At 40.1% G+C, this 26,503-nt stretch overlaps 1 protein-coding gene and 1 pseudogene across 8 annotated transcripts in view; one reads left to right on the top strand and one right to left on the bottom strand.

Moving 5' to 3' along the window:
• The window catches only part of Ncoa1 (nuclear receptor coactivator 1), a 225,052-nt gene that overhangs the window by 33,070 nt on the left and 165,479 nt on the right, over positions 1 to 26,503 (top strand). The gene's annotated exons all lie outside the window — the stretch shown is intronic.
• Positions 22,432 to 23,639, bottom strand: LOC142839581 (proline-rich protein 30-like; annotated as a pseudogene).

Here is a 26,503-nt window from a genome sequence, read left to right on the forward strand (position 1 = left end):
CTTATTTAGAACCTTACATAATGGTTCAGATCGAATCTCATAGTTCAAAATAGAATGATTATTTAATCAGTGTGATTAAGATTGTCTAAATTTGTAATTCATGCTTTTCCCTAATAGATCTACTCCCTGTTTTGTTTGCATTGATCAACTCTTTGATCATATAAATACCTGTAGATAAGCCAATCAGCCAATTAGCCTACCTACCTGCTCTCATAATTGGCTACTAAGTCAGGTAGTTAGTTCTTCCTGTCTTCATTTTAAAGCAAGAGTAGAGGACATCCTCAACGAGCCTTGGGCTTTAAAGGTAAAAAACTGGGCACTGGCACTTATTAGTAAAGTATCCTTGGACTAGTGATTATTTAAGAATCTTAATCCCTCATTACGGATATTGTGAGGTTTCCATGAAATAATCATTAGAAAATACTTTACACTATGGTTTCTTTATTCATAGTAATGTTTTATTGACCTTTAATCTTTTGACCTCTATTTCCTCATCCATAACCACATTTTATTCTTTCTCTGTATTTTTTGGCTTTCTAAAATTATAAATGAAGTTATACAGTATTTTTTTCTGTGTTTGGCTTATTTTATTTAGTACATTGCCCTCTGGGTTCTTCCATGTGTGGCAAATGGTAAAAATGTCTGCCTTTTTGGAGACTGAATCATGTTTCACCATATAGATGTATAGATTATCCGTTGTCTGTTGATGGATCCTTAGATTGTTTCTATCTTGTCTACTATGATAATGTTGCAGTGAGCACTGACAATGCAGAGATCTTTCTGAGGCAATTTCATATCCTCTGGGCATATACATAGAGGAAGAGGGATTACTGAATCATTACCCACTTGTTTTCAATGAATATTGCCTGTGGCACCCTCACCAATAGACACTTGAAGCCTTCATACACTGTTTTGCTTTTGCTATACATGAAGATCTAATGAGAAAACAGTTTGTGATTATGCACACACAGTAAAAGACTAAAAATTGAAACTAATAATAAAATAGAAAATCATATTAGAAATGCAAATGTAGCTTTTCTCTTTTGAAAGAGTCAAGACAAGTGCCTGTATATCTGGATGGTAGTTCCTATGTGTCACTGAAAATATGGTAAGTAAAATGAGAAGGGGAGACTGCTATAATTCTTTCCTAGATTTCCCCATTGTTGCACAGTTTTCCTTAATGGTCCCAGTTCTACCCACCAGAGTACAAGAGTTCCCTTTTCTTCACACCCTTAAAAGCATTTATCTCTTGGATCTCAATATTTGTTACCTCTTGTTTTGGTATGCTGTCTGTCTCGAGGAGTGTACAGTCATGATATCTTAGTGGTTTAGTTTGTACTTTTTGATGAGTAGTGATGTTCAGCATCTTTTCATTCATGTCCTTTGCCCAATTTAAAAATTTTGCCTTTGGGTTATGTGGAGTTTGTGAAATCATATTATGCTTTTAAAATTCATACATTTGTGCAATATATACTGATTATATCTGTACACTAGGACTTCCCTCCAATTCCCTCTATTGTTTCTTATCCTTCCTCCCACCAAGTTTCCTGTCCACTTCTTTGTTAATAATAATCTCTTGAGTCCAATTAATCTAACCATATGCACATGAGTGTTTGGCCATCCACTGGCACATGAGGAACCTATCAGCAGCCACTCACAGCAACTGTGGTTACCTGTAGAAGACCTGCACAAGTTACCAGATTGTTCTTAATGTCAAATCCTTATCAGATATGTGGTTTACAAATACTTTCCAATGCATAGGTTAGTTTTTTAATTTTGTTGAGTGCTTCTTTGCTTGCATTTTGGTGTGATAGTCAAAAAGTTATTCCGAATGCCAAAGATAGTATCTCCATGTTTTAATCCAAGAGTTTTATGGTTTTAGGTTTTATGTATCTTTAGTGCTTTAATCCATTTTGAGTTGGTTTCTGCATATAATGTAACATTTGAATTCAGTTTATTTTACTGGTGAAAATGCTAAATTTATTTATTATCATTATCATTTTAGGGTAGGACCTTACTATGTAACCTAAGCTGGCCTCTAACTCTTGTACTTCTGTCTCTTTTGTACTGAGATTATAGGCCTGTGCCTTCATGCACAGCTAAAAAAGTTGCTACAAATAAACATTAACTAGTTATAATGTCATAAATAAGAATCTTCCCATACAGAGACTACAACAAGCCTATGCACTGTTCTTAATTTCGATCTAGCTTGTTTTTAACCCAGTGATCTACCCTTCGATTATTTGCTTTATATCATCTGACTTACTTAGCTTTGTGTTGTCAATAGGTACAGTGAACAAGCTTTTAGATTATTGCAAGTCACTAAAAGACACTTAACAGAGTAGCGTGGGATGGAGCTGGAGGCAGAGCATAAGGTCCGTCCTGTTCACTGGTTGACTCTGAGTCACCATCCAGGACTTTGCAGGGCACAAGTTTTCTAACCTTCATGATTTATCTTTGTTTACCTCTCTATAAAATTCTTGAAAGCTGATGTCAAATGTATATATATTCTCTTTGGTATTTTCTTGATTATTCTTTGAAAATTTACAGATATTAATCTTATAAAAAAGATTGGCCATATTTAGCAAATGAACCTGAACTCAGATATTTTTTTTTCTAGTGGCAAAGTATAGATACGTTTTAGTTTTAGTGCATTTAAGATTTTAAAAATGGTTTTAAATTCCTTATTGACATTATTTTTAGTTCTCTGTACAACATACCATGAATTATTCTTTCTTAGAAAATACTTTTATCAAGTGAGAGCCAAGATTATAAAATGTATCACATACAACCCAGTGTTTCCATTTTAGAATTAACAATAGCTCCCATCCCAGCTTATTTCTAAGTCTTTCAGCTATAAACAAGCGGAATATCTGAATGACTGTTGGGCAATTGACTTAAGTTTAAAAAAAATTCATCAGTTTGCTTACTATAACCTAGAGGTGGATAAACAATTTTATTCTTATTTATTTATTTACTTAGAGATGTACTTAGTGAGATGCCTCTGTTGGGATCAATACTGCAAATTTTTAGCTAATTCAAAGGTAGGTGAAGGTGTCTCATGTGTAGAAAAGTCTTTTTCTAATATTTCATCCTTTCACAGTACTTGAGTATGTGTTTCAGATTTGTGACTTACGTCCATCTTGCCTTGTAGGTTGTTTATAGGTTACTTTATCCTGTGGCGTGCCATTATTTTAAATCTAGTTTTTAGTTTGTTTCTTCATTCTTGTGGTCTAGAAATTGAATTTGGGCTCTAGTTTGCTAGGTGACTTTGTTTCAGCTACATCCATAGCTGTTTTTACACAGGCAGCTCTCCACCTCCTCATCTGTGCGCACACTAAACATAGTACAGTGTGTAGTGACGTCCCAGTCACTGTCACAGGCTCACTGCTTCAGGTTCTTTTTATTTTGTTCCCTACTTCCTTAAAGATGACAAAGTCCAGGGTCCATGTTTATTTGGACTTAGGTGTGTAGCACCCTTAAAAAACGCTCCAGAGTTGCTAGGAAGGGGGAGGACTGGGTGAGATATGTGTTTTCAGTGGGAATAGTGAAGAGAAAAAGTGCTCATAATTATTAAAAATAGATTCGAAAGGTTTTAGGTTCAAGGGGGACTGCCTTTTGGATATCTATTAGAAGAGATATTAATGTCATAGAGAGACAGCATGCTGTGGGCTCTGTGAGTTTAGAATTGTACGGATATTTCATTGTTGATTCTTTTAGTTTGTGAACCTGAGCTGTCTATCCTGAGAGCACGCATGTTCTCTCCAGTTTCTTATCAGTGCTTCATTCTTTTCTTTGTAAAGGTTATTTACTTCCAGAGTTCAGTCTTCTTGTTTTTTTGTTTTGCTTTGTTTTTGTTTGGAGATAGGGTTTCTCCACATAGCCCTGGCTGTCCTGGAACTCACTCTGTTGACCAGATTGGCCTCAAACTCAGAGAAATGCCTGTCTCTGCCTCCTAAATGCTGATATTAAAGACATGTGCCACCATGCCTAGCTGGTTAAGTGGTTTGTTTGTTTGTTTGTTTGGTATTTTATTTTACTTTATGTTTCTATGACTGTTGTGAATGGTATTGCTTTCTTTATTTTTATTTTTTATTTTGTGTATATGGTGTATGCACGTCTAAACAGTGATGCTTGTCTGTGCCTGTGTTTGTGGAGGCCAGAGGTCAATGTTGAGAGTGTGTGTGTGTGTTTTTTTCCCATTGCTACCCACCTTATTTTTTGAGACAAACTCTCTCACTGAACCTGGAGCTTGCTATTTAGGCCAAACAGGCTGGCCAGAAGGCTGGAGGGATCTGGCTGTCTCTGTTCTGCATCTCTGCATGCTTCCCAGTGCTGGGATTACTGACAAGCATTACCACCTAGGTTTTTCATGGTTGCTGTGGACCCAAAATCATATTCTCATGCCTGTACAATAAGCACATTACCCTTTGAGTCATCGCCTCAGCCCCTAGAATTATTTTTTCAGCAATTTTGTTATTGCTGTACTTTTAATACAGATACTTTTGGTTGATTTTATATCTTGAGATTTTACTGAGATTGTTTATTAGATTTGGGTGTCATTTTTAGAATTTTAAAATATAAAACTGTCATCTGAAAATAGCTAATATGATTCCCTCCTTCCCCCTTTGATACATTCATTTCTTGTTTTCTTGCTCCAGCTAACATCACTTGCACTGCATACAAAAGTGGAATAGTATATTATTAGATATTAATGGTGGACAGCATCATTTTCTTGTTAGAACCAGACTGGAAAGGCTTTTGGGTTTTCCACTCACTTTGGTGTTGACTGTGGGTTCCTCATCTGTAGTCCTTATTGTGTTGTAGTGCCTTCCTTCTGCATCCTTCTTCTTCTTCCTCTTCCTTTTCCTCTTCTTCTTCCTCTCCTTCCTCTTCTGTAATGCTAAGATAGTGAATTCTCTTGTTGCTTTTTCTAAGGAGCTGGTCTTGTGGTTTTGTCTCTCTGTTGATGAGATGTGATGTATTTACTGACTTGTACATGGTGAATCATTCCAATTGAACTCGATGCATCTTTTTTTATGTGCTGTTGATTTTGTTAAGTTCATCAAGTATGTTAGCCTGTAGTTACATTTTGTTGTGCTCTTACCTGGTTTAGGTATCAGGATAATGCTGGCTTTGTAGGGTGAGTTTTGAAGAGTTTCCTCCCATTTAATGTTTTCATTTGTTTGTTTTTGAGACAGTGTTTCTCTGTGCAACCCTGGCTGTCCTGGAACTTGCTCTGTAGACCAGTCTGACCTTGTACTCACAGAGATCCACTTTCCTCTTCCTCCTGAGTGCTGGGATCATAGGCATTTTAGTTCATTGCCCAGCCTTTCATTTAATTTTTGTGGCATAATTATAACATTGTTGTTAGTTTTTTAAAAATTTGTTGAAAACATAATTGCATGTTTTTCTTTTGCAAATGCTTAAAAATATTATTGATTTCATCTTGTTACTAATTATTTGACCAAGTTTTCTATGGCCGTATCATTCAGCTTTGTGCTGTCTGGTTAGGAACTTCTCAGATTTTCTATTTGTTGTCATATACTTGCTTATATTACTTCCTAATGTCTTTTGCATTCCTGTGGTAGAGATCAGAATGTTTTCTTTTCATTTCTGGTTTATTTATGTGCCTGCCTCTTTTCTTGGTGAGTGTAGCTAAAGATTCATCAATTTAATCTTTTCAAAAATCTAATTCTTAAAATATTTTTCCAATTTGTTTTGTTATATCTTCTGTATTATTTTAAACTACATTTGTTTCTGTTCTGAACTTTGTTATTCCTTTTGTTCTACTAATTCTAGGTTTGATTTGTACTTGCTTTCTAGTCTTACAGTTGCATCATCAGGTAGTTTATGTGAGATGTGTTCTCTTATGTAGCCATTTACTGTTACAAACTTACATTTTAAAAAAGACTTAAAAATTTCAATTATGTGTATATATTTGTGCTTATGCACTGTGTGAGTATACGCATGTGAGTACAGGTACCTGTGGAGCCAGAGACCTCAGATCCTCATGGAGCTGGGGTTCCAGGTGGTTGTGAGCTGCCTTACATGGGTCCTGTGAATCACACTTGTGTCCCTTGCACAGCAGTGCATGCCCTTAACCACTGAACCATTATCTCCAACCCCATATTTTGTAATAGTGATTTTGCTGTCTTGTTAGTTTTGGTTTCTATTTTCATTTCTTTCAAGAACATTTTCACTTCCCTTTTGGTTTCTTTATTGACTCAATGGTTAGTAAAGAGTGTGTTGTCTATTTCTCATGTTTTCATACATTTCTAAAGTTCCTTTTGTTGATTTTTAGTTGGAGTCCATTGTGGTCTGAGACAATATGTGTTAATAGTTTCTGTTTTTTTGTTTTCGTTTTGTTGTTGTTGTTTTGCTGCTGTTGTTATTTTGTTTCTGTCTATTGTGACTTGTTTTGTGGCTTAACACATGTCCTCTCTAAGGGCATATTCCATGTGCTGATGAGAAGAATGCATATTCTGCAGCCATTAGATGAAATGTCCTATGAATGTCCGTTACATCCGTTTGTTCTATAGTTTAACTTCAGTGTTTCATTGTTGATTTTTCTTTTCTTTTTTTACTGTAATTCTTAAATGATCTCTGTCTACTGATGAAAGAGGAGTGCCATTACTTTATTATAGCCTACACCTTTATGTCTCATAGGTTTGCTGTACATAATTGGGTTTTCAAGCATGTATGTATGTGTATATATATACATATATATGTAATTATTACTTCATTTTGTTGAATTGACCTCTTTCTTGTTGGAGGTTAGAGTCTTCTACTTGAAATCTGTTTTATTTGATAGAAGTATAACCTTTTTTTATATCCGATTTCTGTTTGCATAGAATATTCTATCCCCCGCCCCCCCCCCCCCCCCCCGCTCACTTGCTTTAAATCTTGTGGGTGTCTTAACTCTTAAGGAGACAATCACAGCACTGGGTTTGGGTACTTTTGTGTATTCAGTTAGTCTAATACTTCTACAATTAGATTTTTTCATATTTGTTTTATATGTCATTGTTTTTTCTCTTGCTGTTCATATCTTTGCTTTGGTAGATTTCTGGATCATTATGGTTTGTTTTCCCTTTATCTTTTCTGCCTGTTCTATTGGTGGGTTACATATAGTTTTGTGTTTTCATGATGGTAGCTACAATCCTTTGTCTTCTGAATTTAGGACTGCCTCAATTGTCTGTTGTAAACAAGTTGTGATAGTGATGCCCTTTTATTCTGTGTTGGAAAGTGTTGGTTCCTGGAGGGTGGCTTTTCTGAATATAGTGTCCTTTGTTAGCAAGTTTTTTCTTTCCAAATTATTTCAGCTCCTTTTCTCTGGCCTGTAAGGTTTCTATTGAGATGTCTGTCTAGTGGATGTTCCCTTATATTTGAAGTGCTCTTTATTTTAGACTTCCTTGAACTGCACATATTTTTTTAATTGATTTTTATTGAGCTCTACATTTTTCTCTCTTCCCTTCCCTGCCTCTCCCATCCCCTTCAACCCTCTCCGAACCATAATCCCAATTTACTCAGGAGATCTTGTCTTTTTTTTTTCTTTGAGACAAGGTTTCTCTGTAGCTTTGGTGCCTGTCCTGGAACTAGCTCTTGTAGACCAGGCTGACCTCGAACTCACAGAGATCTGCCTGCCTCTGCCTCCCAAGTGCTGGGATTAAAGGCGTGAGCCACCACCGCCCAGCTAAGATCTTGTCTTTTTTTATTTCCCAAACTGCACATTTTATAGTTTGACCATAATAAGTAATAGAGGGGATCTTTCTTGGCCATGTTCAGTTGAAGATCTCTGAACATCTTCTATCTGGATGTCTGTATTTTTGTCAAGATTTGGAACATTTGTGCTCTTATCTCATTAAAAGGTTTTTCTATGCCTTTACCTTCTCTTCTCCTTTGGAAGTATCTATCCGGGGGCTGGAGAGATGGCTCAGCGTTAAGAGCACTGGCAGCTCTTCCTAGAGGATCCGGGTTCAATTCCCAGTTGCCACACGGCAGCTCACAACCGCTTGTAATTCCAGTTCCTGGGGATCTGACACCTTCATATAGACATACATGGAGGCAAAATGAAAATACTCATAAAAAAATTCAGTCTGGAAGTATCTATCCATAGTTGAAATATTTTGCTATATAATTATAGTTTATAAATCTCATAGGTTATAGTGATTTTTTTCTTCCTTGAAAAAAAAAGCAACTCTGGACTGATCCTCTGAATCTTACAGAGAACCTGGGTTAAATTTCTAGTACCCACAGTTCTTAACCACCTATAATTCCAGTTCCAGGGGATCCAGTGCCTCTGGTTTCTGTGGGTAGCTGCACTCATACATACATAACCACACATACATATTTTTTTAAAAAAAATCTGTTATTCTTTTAAAAAATGTTGCAAGATCCCCGGTGGCAGTAGGCAGCAGAAATGCTGTAGGTCCCAAATGGTGGCGGCGGGCCATGTGGTGGCAGGCAGTGGGCTCTGGGAGCAGCCAGTCCCAGGCAGAAATGGCTGCCGGTCCCATAGCGATGGCCCGAGCGTGGTGGCAGGCCATGTGGCGGCAGACAGCAGGCCCTGGGAGCAGCCAGTCCCAGGCAGAGATGGCTGCTGGTCTCAGAGTAGTGGTGGCGGGCCATGTGGTGGCAGGCGGTGGGCCCCAGGCAGAGTCGGCTGCTGGTCCCTGAGCAATGGCTGGTTCCAGGCAGGGTGACACATGGCGGGCGGGCAGAAGACAGAAACATGGATGACATGCAGGGTGAGGTTGAATGTTTATTCAGAGGGTTATGGAGGAGGAAGGGTGAAGGGGGGGGACAGAGAGGGAGGGAGGGAGAGAGAGAGAGAGAGAGAGAGACAGAGACAGAGAGAGACAGAGAAGAAAGAGACAGAGAAGAAAGAGACAGAGAAGGGGGGAAGCAGAGAAGTGGGGAGAGAGGCAGAAGCGAAGCTGCCTTTCCGAGAGGAAGATGGAAAAGAGAAAGAGCTCAGGCCTGAAGCTGAAGATCAGCCTGCCTCGGTGGATGGGGAGGGGAATGGGTGTGGCTTGTTTCTTAAAGGGACCAAAACCATAACAAAATCTTTAAAAGAAACTGAATCTGACTGGCTATTTAAGAAGTCTAAATTCATGCTCGTAAATCTGCTTTCTGCTTTATTGGGACTGTTGTTGAGATTTGTACATGGATACACAGATGTTTATGCATGCACATAAATACACACACACACACACACACACACACTCTATTCCTTCACTCTGCTTGCTTATCCCATGCTGTACTTCACATAGTATCTGCTTTTACATCTAAATCTTGATTCCACTTAAAAGAGAAAATATGTGATATTTCGTTCTGCCCCTCCCCCATTCCTCTTTATCTCCAAGGTTTGTGTTTGGTTCTTTGTCACCACATCTATTGGGTCTTTTTTATGGTCTCTGTTTCTGCTGAGGCTTTATGTTTTCATTGAATTATCTATAATCTCTTTTATCTTGTTGAATTGTTGAAACTATTATTTTAAATTCTTTTTAGGTACTGTATGTTTTTTCATTTAGCTTCTGCTGCTGGAGTTGGGTGTTCTTTTGGAGCCATTTTTGGCCTTCCTTTTGCATTCTTCTTGTGTCCCCACATTTGCATATCAGGTGGATCTGTTGCCTCACTTTGCCCACTTTTACAAAGTGACTTTGCTGTAATAGCCTGGCCCCTGGCGATTAGTCTGGGTTGTCTTTTGGGTAGGTGTTGTTTGTTTGTTTGTTTTCAGGTGAATTCACTGATGCAATCTCCATGTAGTTCTTCAGCTGTAATCACACTGGCTATTCCCATTGGGTGTGGGAGTGTGAGTCAGCAGCCCAGGCTGCAGGGCTGTGTGGGATTGTTCTATCAGTCCTCAAGCAGTTCTTTTAGGTGGGGAGTATTTGTTAACCATTTTGTATGCGGTACAGCCATTAGTGTTTACGGGGGTGCCTTTTCAATTTCTCAGGGGTCCACAGGGGCCAAGCCATTCAGACAGACCTAGATTGGCATGGAGGTTCCCAGAGTGTCTGTGAGAAGTTGTTGATGTCTGAGAAGTACAATGGAACTGTAGCCCTGGTGGACTTAGGTGTGATACACACCAGTGTCCATGACACCTAGCCAACTTTGCAGGCTTCAGCCAGTGAAATTGCTCAGAGAGGTTACATTAGCTGCTTTGTTACTTTGCTGGGTTTTAGGAGTGCTGTTTCTAAATTCATATTAACAAATGATCTCAGAGCATCCTGATAATAGTACAAGACTAGTTAAAGTAGCTGGGGTGTGCTTCTCAGTTGAAAGCTATCATGTTGAAAATTCTATTTTAATTGAAATTCTATATCTTTACTAGTTTGTTTATAAGAGGGGAAAGATGATAATCCATTACTAAAAACAAATAGGCCAAAATGTGTTTTCCTTTTTTGCAAGCTAACAATATGTAAGTTTAGGAACTTTATATTGCTTTTATTACTAGGAGATGCCATTTTATACTTGTATTTACATTATATTTTTTAGACAGTGTCCTACTATGTAGTCTTGGTTAGCCTGGAGTTCCCTACGTAGACTAGGCTGACCTTAAATTCACAGAGATCCATCCACTTATACCTCCCAAGTACAGAGATTAAAGGTGTATGCAAGGTGAATTGAGTCCATTGATATTAAGAGATGTTAATGACGAGTGATTGTTAATTCCTTTTGTTTTCCAGTAGTAGTGTTTGTGTGTTTCCCTTCTTTGGGGTTTGCTGGTGTGAGGTTATCTACTGCCTGTGTTTTTGTGGGTGCAGTTAGGTTCCTTGGGTTGGAGTTTTCCTTTTAGTACTTTCTGTAGGGCTGGGTTTGTGGATAGGTATTGTTTAAATCTGGTTTTGTCATGGAATATCTTGTATATTATCTATAAAAATAATACAAAAACAAAACCACCCATGTTTAGCTATGTTAGTATAAGAACAGGAACTTTTGGTAATTCAGAAACTGGTGAATTTCTAAAAATAGGATATTCTGTGGGTGATACTTATGTCCAGAGAGGTGGGGTGTGAGTAGAAGAAGACAAGTTCCCAAGATAATCACTAGGATGATTATTGAGCACTGCTGCAACATTAGCAACCAAGCTGCTGTGACCACTATACATTTTAGCAGATCCAAATAGATGGTCTGCTCCGTGGGTGAGATGCTTGTAGCAACCTGGATCTATCCTTCTGGGAAGCACCCAGGGTAACTAGCTATGTTTACATCTATAAGGTTGGATAGCAACCCTGCCTAATGGCATGTTGTGTTCCTCCTCCATTCCTACTGTAACCAGTATGAGCTGAGTGTTACTTCCAGTGGTATCATATTCAGCAGAATGTAACAGGATCCCGAGTACAGAAACAAGCATTTCTCAGTGTTTCACTAATGCCAGTACCATAAAGGAGAACCCACAAACAGGGACCATAGGGTAATGTTATAACAGAGTTCTAAAGTAAACACAGCTAGTTTTTCTTTATTTATAAAATTCTTGGTAGCCTTTAAGTACACAAGAGTTTCAAAATAAGAGAAGGCTTTTGTTAAAAAGAGACAATTTGAGATCTGGGAAATGAAAACAGCTGTTGAAACGGAATCTTTTTGGATCCAGTGGTGTAATAAGATCCTGAACTAAGGTGTTAGTAGTAAGGATAGATATAGAGGAACTAAATAATAGAGATGTTAAAATTTAAATTATGAAGATTGAATGTGGGTTTGGAAAAGAGAATGGAGAATACTGAGTATTTCTTACTTTCTTTATTTTGTTTGTGTGGAGAGATTATGTATGTTCCTTGTAGCCTGGTGTTAGAGCAAAGTTAAGCAAGGTTCAGTTTCTGAGGTGAGAATGGCAGATACTACTATTATGGCCTTTAGGTTTAGAGAGATGAGATGGTAGACAGCCACACAGAAGTGGAGTCTGCTCAGATGCTGGCGGCAAGTCTGTGGATTTGCTTGCAAATGGACTTAGATGAGACTGGGGAGTCGTATGAATGATAGTGGCAGTTTGACAACGCTCAGGAAGCATGGACAGACTGAGCAGCATGACAGCTGCCATTTGGGAGCTTTGTGGAGAAACAGCTGTTAGCACAGGCAGGAGAGGTAAACCTGAGAAGGAAAGGAGCGGTCAGCAGTGCCTGACTACCAAAGGGTGACTGACCATGCACTCACTAGTGGATTTGGCCACTAAGAGGTGACCAAACAGGAATAGCTTCATGGAGTGGTAGGGTGTGGTGTGCCTCTCAAAGCGGATTACAGGGCATTAACATGGACGTTAACATGGAGGTGACTGTGAGCATATGCTGGGGTCCTTAAGGTTTGTGAGAGTTGGGATAGCAGCAGTGGGATGCAGAGTTGAAGAGAGAGTGAACTGATATCCACCAGTCCCATTTTTCTCTAGCCTCTGCCTTTCTCTGCTAGCTTCTTACCTTTAACCTACAAACCATAAGACTGTTTATTTGCTGTTTTACCTCCTCCTGTTTCAATCAAATATACAGCTTGAACAAAAGCTATAATTTTTAGTATTTTGTTCACCGTTATGTGCTCATTCTCCTTCGGTACTTGAAATGCAAGTCTGTCATGGTTCAGCAGAGTCCCCCTTTCTGTTTTCCATTTAACCACAGTGTCAAAAAGTACTCGAGTCCTTGGGCCTGGCACAGTGGCACACACCCGTAAGCAGCACTAAAACTCTCAAGTTTAAGGCAGGAAGCTTGTGAGGTTTGAGTCTGGACTACCTCAAAACAAACAAACAAACAAAATCAAGCCAGCAGGGTGGCCCGTGCCTTTAAGCTCAGTAATCAGCACCGAAGGCAGGAGGATTTGTGTGAGTTCAAGGCCAGACTGGGCTACAGAACTAATTTCTGGCCAGCTAGGGCTGTATAGAGTGACCTTGCCTTACATTAAAAAAAATATTTGAAAACCAGTTATACAGACAAAGTATGAGAGGATCCTGTTTAGTATTTGAAAACAAACCTATGTTTTAAAGAGTCCGTAGTTTGATTTGACTTAAGGGAAGACATGGGTAACCTTAAAATGCAAGAGGTCTGTCCTACTTACTGGAAGAATGAACTAAGGAGAACATGTATTCCAACTTTTTGGTTTACAGTGTAGTATCATAATTAAGAGGAACACTGAAAAACTAGAACCTTGCTTGAGATGGGAAAAAACAATAAGTGGAACCTGCTGGTTACCTATCTAATGTCTATTCTCCTTTTCTTTCTTAGTAACATAACTGCCACATTGTGGACACGTCCTGAGTGCAGCTATAGTGTGACACTTCCTAATGTCTATAAACATAGATAGAATGTCTTTGGGCAGGGCCTCCAGGAAAGTTCTTTAAAGGGAATGGACTCACTGGAAAACCTCAGAGAAGTTCTTACTGTTTTATAATTGCTGCAGCTTTGGTGATAGTTGTTTGTTTGTTTATTGTTTTATTTGTTCATAAGATGATGTTCAACATTGGATACCATGGAGAAAGGCTAAGAGGAAGAAAAAGTAAAATAACCCAGAGTTCTGCATAGCTGTTGAGCTGCCAGTCTACCCCAAATGACACTTTTTCCTCCAGACTTCCTATGAGAGAAAAATAAATCTTTCTTCCAACCATTGGTTTTTGTTCCTGTTCAACTGGAGTTAATCCTGCTTGACTCAGGGAGTCTGTAGTGACTGTAGCAAGGCTACTTACCAGGGCCAGCCTCAGCAACCTCTCCCAGGTGCTGTGGGAGACCAGCCTCAGCAGCCTTTTCCATGCAGATGGAGAGGAGGTTGTGGAACCAGCTGATTTGATGTCTCTTAGTTTGATACAAATGAAGAAATATAAAAGTTTAAACATATTGTCAAATAATCCTTGAGAGAGCCTTTCACAGCTTCCAATTCTGAAAGAATGTAAGCCATTGCCTTTGTAGATGTAAGCAGACAGGAGACTAATAGGAGGGAAATGACTCAGGATCTTAAGGCCCAGTTTGAGTTCTCATAGAAGATGGCTACCTGTTAAATAGTTATAGCACTGGAGCATGTTTTAAAAATGAAATGAATCAAAAACCCAGGTCTTAGATTTAAAGGAAATGTGTTATAATGAGGAGTATTTTGAATACAGGTAAAAACTTTTGGAAAATGACACCATTAATTCTGAACTAAAATTATAGTGATGAGAAGCTTGGACACTTCAGAAAATCATACTAGTGGATTAGGATATTAATTCAAATGATTTTCAGAATTATGGTAAGAGTCTGAGATTCTGACAAAAACATGTCATATATAGTAGACAGACCATACATACATACATACATACATACATATATATATGCCATATATAAACTGATGTTTCTTGGCAGGAATAGTGTGTTAATTATAAGCACATGCTCAAAGAAAGCAATGAAAATGTTGTTAAACTGAAGTCTCACCTTTAGAAGAACTCACCAAGTAAACAAGGTTAGTAATATGTTAGACTGCTAAGAGAAAATTCTGCAGTTATTGGTGGGAGTAAGGGGTTGGGGAATGATTTTCAAAAGATAATCAGATTGGTTGTAATTCAGTCTTTAATGAAAAAATGCTACATCTTTGGATTCAAGGACTAGCAAGATTCCAGTTGAAAATTTTTGTTTCATGTCATGGTACATGACTATAAATGTAGTAACCAAGTGGCTAGAGTGGGAGGAAACTGAGATTTTAGATTACTTACTTGCAGAGGATATGAAGTTAGAGAAATGGATGATGGTGCAGAGGTAATCAGGGTGGGTGTTGTGCAGAACCTGGAAAGCAATGCCATGTTAATTGGGCTTTATCTTAACAGGAAAGGGAAGCTATGAAAGAATTTTTAATAATGTAGAAGTGATATAGATAGGATCTAGTTTATTTTATAAAAGATCACTTAAGCTAGAGTGTGAATATATTAGAGGTAGGTGAAATTGGAGGTAGGGAGCTTAATTAAGGGATTGTTTTACTAATATTTTTGTTCTAGTAATAAATATTTTTAGCTCAGAGGTGATAATAGACTATAGTAGGATCATAAGGATGGAGAGCATACGTAGGTTTAGGTTTTGGTGATTGGTTGTTAGATTGATGCCGAGGCTTTTGCAGATAAATAGATGATGATGTTATTTCATAGGTGAAGCCTGAAGAAGACTAGGGAAGGAAGATAAGTTTAGTAAGAGTTGCTTATAGGGTAACTTATGTTGAGATCTAGTTGACAGTTATTCAGATTTAAAGTTTAGAAGAGAAACTCGGGATAGAAAAAAATTTGGAAAGTGTCTTACTTTTCTATTGTGATGATGAAACACCATGACCAAGGCAATATATAAAGAAAGCTTTCATGGCTCACTGCTTCAGAGGGTGAGAGTTCATGGTGACAGAGTGAAGGAACAGCTGAGAGCTCACATCTTGGTCAACATCCATGAGAGAGAGAGAGAGCTCACTGGGAATCACATGTGTCTTCTAAAACTTCAAAGCCCAATATCAGTGACATATCTTCTCCAACAAGGCCTTACTTCCTAATCATTCCCTAAAAGTTCTGCCAGCTGGGTATCAGTTTTTGAAATTTATGAGCCTGTGGAGGCCATTCACATCCAAACCACCAGTGTCTAAAGTTATGAGTGTGAAAAATCAACCTGGAGAGTATACAGACTATCTAGGTCATATTGTTGGACAGTACATCTAAAATGAGGATTCTATTAGTTCAGAAAAGTGTGGATATTAGAAACATAAATAACTGGTAACTGGTGTAAGACAGGTTTATTACTTTGGGGAGTGAAATTTTAGGTGAGGGGAAGACTAGAAAGAACCATGTACTAAAGACATTAGTATGAGTGCTTGTTTAGTATAGCCAGCTAAAGAACTGATTGTGGATATACATGAACAGATGGCTCGTTACCCTCATTCTTTCCCATCTCGTTCAGGAGGGCCTGGAGACAGTGATACCAAGTAGCACTCACACAACACTCAGACTTTGGGGGTTAAAAATATTCCTTAATATGTTGGGCCATGGTGGTGCATGCCTTTAATCTCAGTACTCGGGAAGCAGAGGCAGGCAGATCTCTATAAGTATGAAGCCAACCTGTTCTACAGAGCAAGTGCCAGAACAGGCTACAAAGCTACACAGAGAAACCCTGTCTCGAAAACAAACAAACCAAAAATCCTTTAATAGAAAAACTAGGGTTTTTGGAGAATGGCAGATTTTAGGCCAGGACAGGGAATACTCCAAATTCTAAAAGGGCTTGGCAGAGGAATGGGGATACTGATCTGAAAAAAAGCACCCAGTGACCAAGTGCTGCAACAATTTGAACAACAAACAAATCAAACCCATAATATTAGATTATAACCCAAGCAAAAATAAATATTCTTGAATTCATATAATAGAAATTAATGATTAAATAAATGATCTAATTTATGTATCTTCCAATGAAGAATCCCTGGTTTACACCCAAGGGGTTGGAGTTTAAGTGCGTGCTGCACTGCATGACTGAGAAGGAAAACTCTTTGAACAGATGCTATTGAACATTACTTAAGCTAAGATCGAGGTACTTTCATGGGATATGTTAAAGAACATAAGATGTTTGTCATGGGAGCAATCAAGAAGAAATCCAGGAGAGACTTTGGGGCCCTAAAGTATATGCCTTTAATTTTGACCAATGTTGCAGAATATTTATTATAATCAGAAACTGACAGTCATTTTGTGTCTATCAAAAGCCCCCTTAAAACATCAGCTATGAGGAAGACAGTCTAGTGAATCTCTTAATTATGCATGCATTCATCTAGTTTCTTATATTAAGCCTTCAGAGAACAAAAATATCAAGATCATGTCATGTTGGTCTCCTATGACATGAAAATGCCTGTGTGCTCAGTTCTGATTTAATATGTCATCTGTCTGTACAGAACCTCTCTGCAAGAAACATCATTTAAATAATGTGCATTTTCGAAAATTACCTCTGAAGCTAAGTGCACTAAGTTCATTGTTACTTGAGTAACTTGATATAGTCCTGATAGAAATTTCACATGTTTTCTTCTTGTCAGCAAATGGAAACTTAGCACCTGGAATAGATGAATTGAATTTTGACACTCAATATTTGCAATTGCTACTATCATAAGTTTGATAGTATCTGTTTCAATTGCTTAATGACACAGAACAAAAATTAGCCCCAAACTTGATAGCTTAAATAGCTCTTCCTTCCTTCCTTCCTTCCTTCCTTCCTTCCTTCCTTCCTTCCTTCCTTCCTTCCTTCCTTCCTTCCTTCCTTCCTTTCTTTCTTTCTTTCTTTGACAGTTATATGGAACCAGAGTGTGCGGACACCATTTAGCTAGGGATTCTGCTCTTAGGTGCCTCAGCTGGGGTGACACTTACTCAGTTGCTTGTTGCTCTGGACTGGTCTGTCTGTAACTTCACTCATATGACTGGCACTACCAGTATCTATACATGGCTTCTCCACAGTATCGTGATGTTAGATGTTCAGACCTCTTACACTGTCTTATGGCTTCCAAGGGGCAGAAGAGGGAAGCTGCTAGTCCTGCCCATTTCTGGCATTTAAGAACATCATTTCCATCATATCCCCTGGTCAGATGAAGGGCCAGCTGGGGTTAAGGGTCTGGGAAATGGATAGGTCATATAATGTACTTGAAAGGAAGGAATTCATGAGAGTCATCTTTGGAGGAAAGCATGTGGCCTTATCACCAATCATATTATCCAGTCTTTTATTTGGACTTACAGGGTTTTGATTGATCTTATGCTTTAATTGTAATCCTGTTAGAAATTGGATGTTATAAGTGTTAAATAAAAATTATCTTAAATTAAAGGATTTTAAAATCATGCGAGGCCTTGTTACAATCTTTTTAGCCTGGTGTGGTAGCTTACATCTGTAATCCCCGTGTTTGGGAAATGAAGACTTTAAGATTACAAGTTCAGTACTGGGCTACATAGCCAGTTCTAGGCCAGACTAGGCTATAGAATGAGACCTTGTCTCAAAAAACCAAAAATGAAATAAAGTATGTATATAAAAATCTCTTATTATTTTCATTCTGTACAAATTTATCCTGAGTAACTGGAGCTGTACTATGAGAATTTATCCTGATATGGAAAGTTGGTGGCACATTCCCTATTTTCCTAAAGCCCAACTAAACTTTGTGGAGCACAGTTTATCAAAAATTATCATAATTAAGCTGGGTGTGGTGGCTCATGCCTTTAGTCCTAGCACTTGTGAGGCAGAGGCAGGAGGATCTCTGTGAGTTCAAAGTCAGCCTGGTCTATATAGTGAGCTCCAGGACAGCCAGGTCAATGTAGAGAGACCCTGTCTCAAAAAACAAACAAAACAAAAATTATAATTAAAATATGGGTACTTTAGCTAAGTAATTTTACTTCCTGAGTAACATAGTATTGATGGCAGTGTCAAAATATTTGAAGCAGTACCAGTGAGAGACTAATTAAATTACATACATCATTTAATATTGTGAAATTGTTTAAAGGATTATATATGTGGAGATTATATAAAAATGATATGAGATGAGCTATACTACACAGGAGGAAACATCTGAGAACGTGGTTTATTGGTAAAGGGCTTGCCTAGTGCTTCCAAGGCATTGGTTGGATCACCAGCATGAAGATGGAGTGGAGGACTAAAACATATCTTACTCTACTGTAAGAATGTGTAAGTACTTACCTTTCTCGTAATGGTATGAGATGTCGTAGTGCCCATGTGATCTGCTGAAGTTGAGTAAATGACCTGGGCAGTGTGACATAGCCTCAGGCTACTGTTGACATTCTGAGAACCCCTCAAGAAAAGTATCTATTCTCTTTATTTCAGAATGGGATGTTATAGAATTTGTTGTACTACTCTGAGTGACATACATTTAAAATTTATATAAATTGTTTTGGAATTTTCTATTTAATATTTTTCACTACCATTGACTACAACAGATAATTGAAACTAAAAAACAAAACCACAGCTAGGGGAGAATACTGTTTTTCATTTATGCATATTTCCTTGTTTGAACCAGAATATTGAATTAAACATTTAGACAGGAATGGGCAAAGGCGTAGTGGGAGAGATTAAACACATGAGTTGGATTATCTAGATTATGTGTTGAGAGTTGTCATCCTTGCATTGTTCAGATATTTCCCTATTACTTTATTGGATTCTTATTTTCTTGCTGTGTTAAACAATTCATTGTATTCTAAAAACAGGTTCTTTATCAGATATTTATCTTACAGCTAGTTTATTGCTTAACATTATGTTTTTAGGATAGTATCTTTTGAATGGTAGAAATCTATGTTGAGGCCCTTGATTTAATTTGAGCACATGACTCTCATTTAATTTGTTTTATTTCTTTGTCTTGTGTGTGTGTGTGTGATGCATATGTGTATGTAGGCTTTGTTAAAAGTTCTTTGTGTGTGTAGGGTGATGTTGGGAGAATATTTGTCCCTGGTGAGAACTATTAGTCCAAAGTTTTAAAAGATGGAATATTTTAGCCACCTTTAATCCCAACACTCAGGAGGCAGAGGCTGGTGGATCTCTGAGAGTTCGAGGCTAGCCTGGTCTGAATAGTGTGTTCCATGACTGTAGAAATAACCAGGCTAGCGAAGGATAAAACAATTATATTTTATTTATTATAAGGGGAAAACTCAAGAAACAGGAAATGAGAAATCCAAGCACAGCAATGTCCCGTGGGAAAAGGTGCACACCTTTTATCTTGGGTCCCAGCAAAGCTACCCCATCACAGGACAGCCAAAACTATATAGTAAAATCCTGCCTCAAAAACAAAATAAAACAAATTTAAAAAGATGCATGTCTTCAGCATTTCACATCTTGCTTAAAATAATGTCACTCCATATGTCATATGATAGACTTACAGCAAGTTGGTCTCATTTTAATCTTCCATTTTATGCTATAGCACATTTTAAAATTTCTTTATATGTTTTGTACCCTACAGTATATTATACTATGTTTAATTAGTTATAACCTCAAGTGAACAGAAATAAGAGGAGAGCTGGGAAAATTGTTTAGTGGCTAGTTAACCTGCCCTACAATCATGAGGACCAGAGTACCCATGTAAATCTTGGATGCTCATGGCAGCTGCCTGGAATTTCAGCTTTGGAAGGCAAAGACCCTAGAGGATCCTCAGAGCAAGCTGGCTAGCAAATCTAGCCATATTGGTAAGCTCTGGGTTTGTTTGAGAAGACTACCTCATTGAATAAGATGGAAGATTGATGGATAGTGTTTCCCTACATCAGCCTCCGGCCTCCAACATACATGAGTAACAATGTTCATGTGCACTTACACACACAAGTATGCCTACATACCTGTAAACAAGTACACAAACATGCACATCACTTATAAAAATACAAAAATTGGAAAAAGGAAAATAAGAGGAAAAATATTTTTATATTTATTTTCCTTTTCCAGCACCCCTCATTTGTTTTTTGTTTTTGTTTTTCACTTGGTATTATGCTCTTGCATGGAGAACTAACTTCCTTTAACATTTCTCATACTTACTGGTCTACTTTTTTGTTTTTACTAGATTGTCTAATATTATGGTTACATGAACATCTTCTATGGTTTCAACAACTTTATCATTTCTGATTCTGTTGGTAGTTTTATCTCTCTCTTTTTTTTTTTTTTTGGTTTTTCGAGACAGGGTTTCTCTGTGGTTTTGGAGCCTGTCCTGGAACTAGCTCTTGTAGACCAGGCTGGTCTCGAACTCACAGAGATCCGCCTGCCTCTGCCTCCCGAGTGCTGGGATTAAAGGCGTGAGCCACCACCGCCCAGCTAGTTTTATCTCTTAATCTTAGTAGAAGGGTTTTTTTTTTTTTTTAGATTTCCTTTAATATTACTTTTTAATGTGTATGTATAGCCTATGGAGGCCAGAAAAAGTTGTTGATTCCCTTGAGCTAGAGTTGTAGGTTGTGAGCAACCTAATGTGGATGCTAGAAACTGAATATTGGACTTCTGCAAGAGCAACAAGCACCTTTACCTGCTGAGCCTCATCTTTCACCCTAAATGTCTGTTTTTCTTGCTGTTGTTCATGCATCCTAAGTTTTTCCTTATGGTGAATCCTTGCAGAGGGACAGAGGAGATGCGGGTGTTCTGCAGTTCTCTCTGGTCCTCTGTGCTGTGCCTTGAGTCCTTGTGTCAGGAACTAAGCTGGGTTTGGGTTTGAAGTCATTACTTTTAGTTTACCCTTGGCTTTAAACTTCCTAAACACTGTCTTCTGCTCCCTGTGTCTAGATCACTGCACCCTCCTGGTTTTGCACCACTCACCTTCCAGCAGTCTTCGCACATCTGTTCCACAGAGGATTGCACTTTATGTTGTTGTCCATCGCCTAATGATCGAGATGGCTTCTCTTTGTTCTGATCTGGAATTGTAGCGGCGTAAACGAATGCAGACAGATTGTAAAAATATATATAGTTTTAATGTAGAAATAGACTTACAGAACCACCATTCCCGCGGAGACCAGGAAAGCAGAAGCAACAGCTAGGAGCTTGCTCGCCAAATTTATAGGCAGACATTAGCCCGAGGCGAACACGCCCCCTAAGGGGCGGGACTTATATGCACCACCACTGCAGGGCTACTGTTACCCCTTTTAAAGTTGTTCTCTCTCTTCTCTCTTTCTCCCCCTCCTTCCCTCCCTCCTTCCCTTCCCTCCCTCCCTCCCTCCCTCCCTCCCTCCCTCCCTCCCTCCCTCCCTCCCTCCCTCCCTCTCTCTCTCTCTCTCTCTCTCTCTCTCTCTCTCTCTCTGGCGTGTAGTGTGCCCACAGAAGCCAGAGGAGGGTGTTAGGTCTCCTGGAACTAGGGTTGCAGTTGTGAACTGCCATATGGGTGCTGAGAATTGAACCTGAACTTGCAGGAGCAGCAGCTAGCGAACCACTCAGCCATCTCTCCAGTCCTGGAGCCTTCTGGTCTGTACATGGGATTTCTTTGTTTGCCTGTGAATGAGTTGTTCGCCATGTCTTTCCCAATGAGGAAAATGGGCTGCTGTGTGTCCACCCAGGCATGCCCTGAGAAATGGGCCCAGTGACCTCTTCTTTGATTCCAATTATGTGTCCACAGACTAGAATTAAACTTGAAAAGGGCCTTGCAGAGGTCTCTAAGCAGCTCAGATACTGGGATGTGTGGCACTTTCTGTCCTTGACCTTCCTTTCCCTCCAACCTTGTTGAGAGACCGTATCCTATAGCCTTTGAATCCACCCTGTGGGCACAGTAGGAAACAGACACAAGTCTCAGGGTTAGACTTTATTGGATACAGTGAAATGGAAGGATGGCTGAATGGGGCCTTGGGTGCTTCTGGTCTTCAACCAGGGGAGAGCAGACTCCACAAGGGGTTTCCAGGGTTCAGGGCAGGAGAACACACTTGGCCTCCGTCCAGCCAGCCCTTCAAGGTGCTGCTGTGGCTTCCTAAGGTCTGAGAAGTCCTGGTAGGGGGGGTGGGGTTTGGAGAGGGTGTTCCATAGGGTCTCCGCTGCTCTGGAATTAAGGTGGTAACTTTTGGAGACTAGATTCTGAGGACGCCAACCTCTTTGGGGCTGTAGACAATCTGGGCCTTAGGGAGGCAGTGACCCATCTTGGTGCCTGAGCTGGAGGCTCGGAACATTGGCTGGATTTTAGTGATTGGAGGCCTGCAAACTTGAGGGGCCCGGCCTGGGAGAGTGTGTCCATAACTTGAGCTTCTGGGGTCTGGGTTGTAGGCGGTTGCCTCAGGACGACCTCTCCTTGAGGACTTGCTTCCTGCCGTTTTTCTGGTGGTAGCAAATGCAAGGCTTTGGCCGGGCCCGAGACAAGTGGAGGCCCAAGCCAATATCTATGCAGAGAGGCCCAGACTCCTGGCCCTGAGCACAGGGCAGTAGTTGAAGGAAGGCAAGAAGCCTTGCCCCCATCTTGTACTTGGGGGTGGGGCAAGACCGGGTGCGGGGCTAGAGGCACTGTAGACAAATGGGATACTCCACGACTGGGGCCTGGCCGGGTGTGGATGTGCCGAGCAACATGCGCTGCAGAAGCAGTAGCTTGAGATCTGTTGCAATTCTGCGGAGCCCCACACGGACAGCTAGGGCTTCGGCGAGGGCCATTCGGTCCTTGAACACTGCAGGGTCCACCTTGCTTGCCTTGCATCCCCCTGCCACCCCAAGGGACCTGGTGTTTTTGGATTGAGGACACTGCCGTGTTTGTTTGTTACTGGAAATCCCTCCAGAAGGGGGGCTGGGGCTGGGGGACGTGGCTGTGGAACTATGGATGCCCTGGAGGTGGGGAGGAGACTGGCAAGAGTGAGGAGAGGAATTTTGTACCTGGGAAAGAGAAGAGTGATGGGAAAGAGGAGGGGAGGCGCCCAGCTGGTAGTTGAGGGGAGTGGATGAGTGTCGTGAAGGAAGACAAGGGTAGTTCTGGTGAAAGAAAGTGGGGGAACTTGGGAGGGAGGAAGAGAATGGGAGGGGAACACAGTCAGAATTTGAGTCAGAAGAATAGAAGTGAGGCCCAGGAGAGTGGGGCTGTGGCTGAGAAGAGAAGGAAAAATAGGCTGGCCTGTGAGATGGCAAAGGTAGGTGGGGAGGAGGGAGGGACTGATGGGGGGAGAGAGATGCTAAGTTGGATGGAGGGGAGTCAGCAAACTGTGAGAGGACCTGAGGGGGACACCCTGGGGGTACTGTGTTCTGTAGCAGCACCTGGTCCTCGTTTTGAGGCAACATTGCCTTGAATCCAGGAAAAAAGTGGGCGGGGCCACAAGACTAATTAGAGACCTTCCTAGTTGGTGACTGCCTTCTGCCACAGCAGTGTGGCCGCTGCCTAGTTTCACTGCAGCTGTCAGCAGCAGGCCAAGGGAACACGAAGCCTCTTCTGCTTGGCTCTTCACTTTTTCTTAGCCATTCGCTAGAGATGTACGGAAATGGGGAATGAGAGTTGTCCCTTGGGAGCCGAGGGGCAACCCTAACTGTGGTGGAACCGAGAAGACGACCCAGTCTGGAAGACCTGCAGAGAAAAAGACAGAGATCAGGATGTTGGAACGATCGGTCCACTTCTGGACTCTGCTCCAGGCACTCAGTTCCAGTGTGAACTTATCACAACCCTAGATGTGAGGTCTTCGGGTGTAGTTCAGCTGGTAGAGCCAGCGCTTGCCTAGCATGCATGAAGTCCTGGGGTTGATCTCCAAGAGCACATAAACATGGCATGCTGGCTAAAGCTTGTATCCCCAGCAGGGACACAAGGAGATCAAGACCAACCTGGGTTACAGGCATCTGTCTCAACATAACAGCAAAGACACTAGCTGTTTGTCACCTTTGAGGTCAGAAAACCTGGCGGATGCTTTAGAGAAGGGTAAAGCAGCGGAGCAGATCAGAAGGATGGAGGAAAGGATGGAGATGGGAAAGGAATGGAGATAATAGGCGGTTTTACCAATGTGGATTCCTTCTGCTGTTTCCAAGACACTTCCAAGAGTAGAAGTGAGGCCCAGGATAGTGGGCAAAAGCTAGCCGAGCAGGCGGCTGGGGTGTTGGGGACGCAGCCCTGCTGCCGCTTCTTATTACTACAAATGGCGCCCACGTGGACAACTGCTTCCACATAAAGCCTGAGGCAGCTTGGGAAGTAATTCTAGAACAAAATGACATGGTTTTATGCATGGTTTCTTCGTAGCAGCACTCTCTCGGGTCTACTCTGCTTGCTATAGGCAAGCAAGCGCTCTCTTCTAAGAGAGGCTTCCTGACTCAGCTTTAGCTGCAAAACCCTGCAGCTCATTAAGAGGTCCTGCCACGACACACTTAAATGGTGTTGACGAAAAGCTGAACGCATGCTTTTCGGTTTTCAGCCGTAACAGGAAAAAATGCCAGCTTTCTGGGCTGTCCTGCCAGGGCAAACTCTTGACTCTTTTACACAGACGGTTCATACAATTTGCAAGCACAGGCTGCTGAATCTCGCTTGCTGGCAGGGACCTTGAAACACTGTAGACTTGTGGCACTGAATGCGGCTCTGGCCGGTACCTCAGGCAGAAGGTTGGAATGGCAGAAAGCTAAGGAATGGGCTACATCTAGCCGGCAAAGCCACGCCTTTAGTCCTACTGAGATTGCTTGGTAAATTAAAGCCTCATGTGGTCAGAAAAAGAGAGAGAGATACAGTAAAAAGAGATTCAAAGACAAAGAAAATTTTAAATGATTTACAGCGTGTTAAAAATATATGCAGACTAAAAGTTGAAGTTCTTAAAGCAAAAAACAAAAAAAGGAAGATTGTTGTGTGTGGTAGTACACAACTTTAATCCCAACACTTGGGAGGCAGAGGGAGATAGACCTCTGTGACTTCAAGGTGTGGTAGCACACGCCTTTAATCCCAGTGCCTAAAAGGCAGAGACAAACAGATCTCTGTGAGTTCAAGGTGTAGTAGCAAACACCTTTAATCCCAATGCCTGGGAGGCAGAGACAGGCGGATCTCTGAGAGTTCAAAGACAGCCTGGCCTACAGGGTTATTCCAGGTCAAAGATATATGCTCAAAAAGCAAAAAGTTAACATAGAAATGTCACAGCTTAGATTCTTAAGCGCCTAGTGATTTAAAGGCGCAAATCAAAAGTGCTCCTGGATAGTAAAAAATTGCAGATTCACAATAGGACAGATTCAGACCACTAAATGAGTCACACTGTTGGATGAATGTACGTAGGCTTGGGAGAGAGAAGAAAAAGAATATAGAAAATAAAGTGAATGGTTAAAAAAAAAGGTAAAGTCTTTAAAGAGACAGAGTACAGATAGTTAAGAGATTAAAAGAAATAAAGAAAAATAAGCCACGTAAAAACGGAAAATTCACAGAGAGTCTGGATTATGTACATTGTGTTTTCTTTAAAATTTTTGACTGTGAAGGAGCTAAGTACATAGAGACATTTCATTATATGGGCTGCCAAGTGGAACCAGAACGGATATCATGAGGGTATGATATCAGAATTTGGGTCTAAGGATATGATGCTTTGGAGAGGGTCTTCTTTTGTTTCACAGAGGACCAGACCCTGTGGATTCCATCTATCCTGATTCGGTATGTTGGACCATGCCCTCCTGAAGGGTTGTTGTGAACATCTTCAGAAAATTGTTTCGCTCAATTGCCAACTGAGATGAAACTAGCACACAGGTTATACCATGAAAGACCTAATTAACGACGCCCCCATTCAGCAGGAAGCAGTTTGGAGAGAAAAAACTGCGCCCATGTTCCCAAAATATTGTTTATAAATGTTCTTTTATATTTAAAGGGGGAAATGATATAGGTATGAATAATTTGCATTGGTATGGATTTTAAGGTCAATTTTGTTATATGTATATGTATTTCTTGATCTTGATTAAGGTATTGTGATTGTGTAGTTCATTTAAATATGTACTGTATAATTAAGAAATATAGGTTGTTAATGGATAATCATCTATAATAATAAAACTTGTAGTCATGTTAATTAGATTTTCTAGATATATAGACATATATTTTAGATAGACATTCTTCATGTCTTTCAAAGATTATAGATTAGGACATTTAATGTTTTAATAACTTAGGACTTTTCATGACAATGAGACACTCTGCTCCTGGCAGCACCAAT

Source organism: Microtus pennsylvanicus, chromosome 21 (assembly GCF_037038515.1).
Source record: "Microtus pennsylvanicus isolate mMicPen1 chromosome 21, mMicPen1.hap1, whole genome shotgun sequence".
NCBI lineage: Eukaryota > Metazoa > Chordata > Mammalia > Rodentia > Cricetidae > Microtus > Microtus pennsylvanicus.